The sequence below is a fragment of the Coptis chinensis genome, chromosome 5, assembly GCF_015680905.1.
Source record: "Coptis chinensis isolate HL-2020 chromosome 5, ASM1568090v1, whole genome shotgun sequence".
Taxonomy (NCBI): domain Eukaryota; kingdom Viridiplantae; phylum Streptophyta; class Magnoliopsida; order Ranunculales; family Ranunculaceae; genus Coptis; species Coptis chinensis.
In genome coordinates, this window is record NC_141460.1 from 8,819,884 (window position 1) to 8,826,149 (window position 6,266).

Genomic DNA, 6,266 nt, shown 5'->3' on the forward strand with positions numbered 1-6,266 from the left:
ATTTCTTGATCTACTTCTCGAATGTCCCCATCATCAACTTCGACACATTTGTATTAGTTCGTTCATTTTTCAATGGTCTCTCGACCATCAAAAGGAAACATTAGACATCATGAGCGGCGGTTGTTTCATGGACAAAGGCCATTCTTGAAGCATACACTTTTCTTGAAAACGAGGCCTCCACGAAGCACCCATTGGGGAAACACGATTCTTCTAGATCTTCTAAAGACACTCCTACCAAAGTTACGTCTATGTTCGAGGTCAAACCCGATCCGAATTAAAACTCTAATCGAGTCCCTAAACAAAAGGTCGATGCTCTTTTTCGGTACAAGTAAATGAACAAAACCCAAACGGTCATGGCTGCCAATGCTTTTCCCCATGCCCTCTTTGCTTAAGTCCCCGAAACACGCCCGATTCTTATTGTCCTTTGGTATACGAGTGTCCTCCCCAACCTTACGAAGAGGCTTGTGCTTTCAACATTCCTAATGCACCTTGGCGACAACATCCGAATTTAGCTTGGGCACCCCTGTCAACAACAAGCTCCTTCGGTGGCAACAACGTTCTATCACGACCACCCGCGAACTACAATTCCTATCGTCAAGGGAATCCTCCACAATTTCAGCAAGGGCAAAGTAATTTTTCCCAACAAAAGCGCCAAATATAGGGATACCAAAACAACCGCAACCTTGTTCCCGCTAACCAAGGATATGGCTACCAAAATCAACCCGTGAATAATAACCGTGAACTAGTTCCCGCTTTGCTCCCCTTAGTACAATCCACGGTAGATAAAGCGGCTGAAACTTTCCGACATACATGAATCAACGAGAATCAAATCCTAGCTTCTATCCAGCGGTCTCTTCGGTTGTTAGCTCGGGATAAAAGTCAAAGGGCGTGTTCCTGGCCAGCGGTTCAAACCCTAAGCCTACAAACACGCCTTTGAACTTCAACAATGCACCGGGGACCTAGTAATCAAAGCCGGGGTGAGGTAAATGCCATTACCACTCTTCGTTACGGCGAACCATCGACAATAATATCATTATGCGGGCGAGGAATCGGCGGAAGTCACGGTGACGTCCTTCCAACTCTACCTCGCAACCTATAATGGACGAAGTTGTACCTTCAAAATCTACACCTCGTCCCTAGGAAAAGATACCATTGATCCCTATCTCGCGATTTAGTCCCCAAAGCTCCGTTCCACGCCCGTTTGGTAAAGAACAAACACGGCGAACATTTTGATGAGATCCGTGAAACCTTCAAAAATTTGACCATAAACTTACCTTTCCTAGATGCGCTAAAGCATTTGCCCAAAGCATGCCAAGTTTTTGAAGGACATGTGCACCACCAAACGGCGTCACAAATGTCCCTCAACAAAGCGTTCCTCAGCGGCGGTTTCCCTCGATTACCACTACCAATGGTGTGGTAAAGTACAAGACCAATTCGACCAACCGTACCATGCCATGTTGGGCGACAAATATATACCTTCTTGCTTTTAGACCTAGGTGCGGTGTTAACCTACTTCCCTACTACTTATTTAAGCAGTTAGGTCTTCATGAATTGAAACCTACCAATATGACTTTGCAACTCGCGGATCGCTCCATCAAATACCCAAAAGGCATAGTAGAGAACGTTATAGTAAAGGTCCAAGATTTTTACTATCCAGTTGATTTTGTCATTCTAGATACTGAAATAGCTTGTGACTCCATCCCTATCATCTTGGGACGTCCTTTCCTTGCAACTGCCAACGCTCTCATAAATTGTCGGGACGGTTCAATGACATTGTCTTTCGGGAACCTTTCTGTCGAACTCAACGTGTTCAAATTAATGAAACAGTTTCCGATCCTATAATGGAGGCGAGATTAGCTTGGTTGATAGTGCGGAACATGATTATTTCAAAACTCTTTTCCCCGGACAAGATACACCAATTTCTTTCTTTTGATAATCCGGTTTGGCGATGACTTCGTACATAAAGGGATGTCCATGCATTATTAGAGTCGATTACCACTATTGACCCTAATGCTTTAGTGCAAACTAATTGGAAGGACCGGATTAAGCTCTTTTCCATTGAAGAGATGATCCCTCACGAATCCTTGATCCCCGATCCTCCAACTCGGTTTAAAACCTCTACCCCCGATTTGAAATGCGTACATCTCGATCCCGATGGTAGTCACCCTATAATAATTTCTGCTCACTTAACCTGCGGGCGAAGAGACGCGTTTGATTCATGTCATTCGTGAACACCGCTCATTATCGGATGGTCCTTAGATGATATCAAGGGAATAGACCCTAGCATATGCATGCATCGTTATACATCTTGATGATGGCACAAAGACATCACGAGAACCACAACGCCTTTAATCCCGCTATGAAAGAAGTAGTGAGAGAGGAAGTTCTCACGTTTACTTGATCGCGGGTATCATATACCCTATCTCGGATAGTGGCTGGTTAGTCTGTCCCACGTTGTTCCCAAAAAGTCCGGCATTCAAGTTGTGCAAAATGAAAATGGTGAATGCATCTCCACTTTCGCATTCCTTTGAAATGGAGAATTTGCATTGACTATCGCAAACTTAATGCGAGAACCCGTAAAGATCATTTTCCTCTCCCATTCATTGACCCGGATGCTAGAGCGTTTAGCGGTCATGCTTACTACTTGTTTTCTTGATGGCTATTCGGATACTTCCAAATTGTCATCGATCCATACCGATCAAGAAAAGACAACTTTCCGCGTGTCCCTTTGGAACCTTTGCTTCTGAGGCGAATGCCTTTTGGTCTTTGTAATGCCCCGGGCACTTTCAATGCTGCATGCTTCACATTTTTAGTGATATGGTGGAGCGTTATATGGAAGTCTTCATGGGCGACTTTTCCATTTCACGGAAATTCCTTTAACGATTGTTTATCCAACCTTTCCAAAGTCTTAGCGGCGTTGCAAGGAGAAAAATCTGGTACTCAATTGGGAGAAGTGTCATTTCATGGTTACCAAAGGACTTGTTCTAGGTCATATTGTTTCAAAAGGCGGGATAGAGGTTGATAAAGCTAAAATTGTTAAAATTTCTTCGCTACCCTTCCCGCGCCTGATTCGGGATATCCGTGCCTTTTTAGGCCCGGTTTGGTTTTCTGAGGAGATTCATTCGGGATTTCTCTAAAGTTGCTTTCGACCCTTAACCAATCTCTGCTTAAGGATCGCGTATTATTGACTTCAATTTCAATTGCAAACAAGCTTTTGATACACTAAAACCGCTCGACTACGGCTCCTATTATTCAACCCCGATTGGTCTCAACCATTCGAATGATGTGTGGCCTTCGCGACTTTGCTATTGGTGCGTGCTAGGCAGCGGCGAGCGACGACAAACCCGTTGTCATTTATTACGCTAGTAAAACTCTTAACGGCGCTCAGCGTAATTATACCACAACCGAAAGAGTTCCTAGCTGTTGTCTATGCTTTGGATAAGTTTAAGCCCCTACCTAGTTGGAACATCGACCATAGTATATCTTGACCATGCCGCATTCGGTACTTACTTTCGCGAAAAGGGCCTTAAAACAACGATTGTTCTGGCTGGATCCTTCTCTTACAAGAATTCACCACGGAAATCAAAGACAAAGAAAGGAACCGAAAATGTAAATAGCCGACCATTTATCAAGAAGCGGTTGGTGACATCGATAGTGATTACGAAGCTATCGGTGACTCCTTCCCGGACGAATACTTGTACTCTATTTTCTCATCTCCATGGTGCGGCGGATATCGTTAACTACCTGGATTCTTGAGGAAGTCCCCTCCTTTTGGTCCGTCCCGATCATAAAAGTTCTTATCCATTGTAAAATATTATTTACGGGATGAACCCTACCTCTTTAAGTATTGTTCCGACCAACTCATTAAATTTGCATTCCGGTACCGGAACACACCGACGCGTTTTATCCTTTTGCCATGAACAATCTTGCGGAGGTCATTTTAGTGGAAAGAAAACTGCGGCCAAAGGTGTTACAATGTGGTTTTCTTGGCCTACCCTTTTTCGCGATGCACACGAACATTGCGTAGCTTGCATTCGTTGTCAACACCTAGGTCGAATTACCAAAAGAAATATGATGCCCCTAAATCCTATCTTAATTGTGGAAATTTTTGATGTTTGGGGCATTGATTTTATGGGACCCTTCCCTATTTCTCAAGGTTTTCTATACATTTTAGTCATTTGTAGACTATGTGTCCAAATGGATTGAGGCACTCGCATGTCGCTCGAATGACCATAAGACTGTCGTGAGATTTGTAAAAGAAAACATTTTCTCTCGTTTTGGTGTTCCCAAAGCTATCATCAGCGATGGGGGTACACATTTTTGTAACAAAATTTTTTTTTGGGTTTTAATGAAGAAATATGGAGTTACTCACAAGGTTGCTACTCCATACCACCCACAAACAGTGGCCAAGTGGAAGTCTCCAACGAGAGAGATAAAGTCTATTACGGAAAAAGCTGTCAACCCATCAAGAAAGGATGGTCTCTCCGGCTTATCGGATGCCTTGTGGGCATACCGAGCGACATTTAAGACACCTATAGGGATGTCTCCTTACGCGTTGTTTTGGAAAACCTTGTCATCTGCCATTGAACTTGAGCATCGTGCCTTTTGGGCCATCAAAAGCCTCGATTACAATATCATCGAGGCGGTGAAAGCTTAAAACTGCAATTAAATGAGCTTGAGGAGATTGAGTGATGCTTATGATCTCGAAATCCTACAAAGCTAATATGAAAAGAGTGCCGCGACAAGCACATTTTGCGTAAGGATTTCAAAATTGGCCAAAAGTTTTCTTTATACAACTCCGGTTACACATCTTTCACGGTAAATTGAAAACCGCGATGGTGCGGTCCTTTCATTGTGTCGGTTGTGAAACATTATGGGGCAATCTCTTTGCTTAATCAAAAGATAACGATGAATTTCAAGTCAATGGACAGCGCCTAAAACATTACCACAATTCGCTCACCGGATGTTGAGCGGACTCTTCTTGAAATCCGGTATACACCTGGACTAGATGTTTTAGTTTGGCGTGCTCAATCTTGTTTCTATAGAGTGCGCCATTTTGGTAGCCGGGCCATCTTCTATCTTATGATCTCCAAAGTTCTTTGAAGTGTGTGGTTTCAAAGCGCCGGAACCTTAGTCCGCGAAAACTCTTTTTCACTGAGCGAATTATAAATGTATTACGCAACCACGAGCAAAGCGTGCTTTTTCGATAAACGATGGGTACCTAAAATTTCACCTCCTTCCTTTTCTTCCCTTTTCTACTCTCTACCTCGCGAACTTCAGCTAATCATTTGGTGTAAGTCTCACTCATCCGCGAATAGGGAATGGTCGTTAGTTCTTTTGCTTTCGTAAGCGGCGTCTTGCGAAGGATGGGCTGGTGTATGCATTGCCAAACACCCTACGTCTAGGCTCGACTTCCTATCCGATACTAGCCCGGTTTAAAGGTATACTTTTGTCTAACACCAACTGGGGGATAATCTCCGTCGCCCGCGCCGTTTCTCCCCACGGGTTGGGATTAAGTCTTGAGAATCGGCGATAAAAGACTTCGATTCGTCTTGAGAATCGGCGTTAAAAGACTTCGATTAAGCCTTGAGAATCGGCGTTAAAAGACTCTTGTCTTGAGGATCGGCGTTAAAAGACTCACCTTGTAAATATGTTTATTTTGTTACCTTTTCCCTTTGCATTAAGTTTTGCACAAAGGGATTAAATTAATCAAACCTCGGATGTTGCATACTTGGAACACAAAGCGGGCAATGGATTCCACCGGACCAACCCTAGAATTGGTTACTTTGAGTCCCTTTGGGCGGTTTGAGGATAGCCGGTATGTAAAAGGGCAATTTTAATAGACCGTAATGCGCCGCGCCGCGGTCGGGATGGTACCGTCACGCCCCTAACCCCATAATACATAGAGGTGAAGCCACGGTCACGGCTGGATTGGGTTAAACTCGAGCCGACATGGCCAGTTGTCTATGATTTAAGATGGTGACTCCCACGGACATTCGGTGTTTTTTTCACGTATATCTCCCTTGTATGTAAATAAAACCCTTACACTTTCCTTCTAAAAAAAAAAAAAAAAAAAAAAAAAAAAAATGACTTTCAAGAATGACTCATACAATTGGATAGAATTTTTCGTGCCGATCGTTTTTCGATATCTCATTAGTCCAATTCGAGACCCAAGCGAGTCATGGATGCGCATTTAGATTTTTAGGTTTAAATCGGGCTTTTTAGGCTTGATTTGGGCTTCGAAAATTTTTGGCCCAACCCAAATA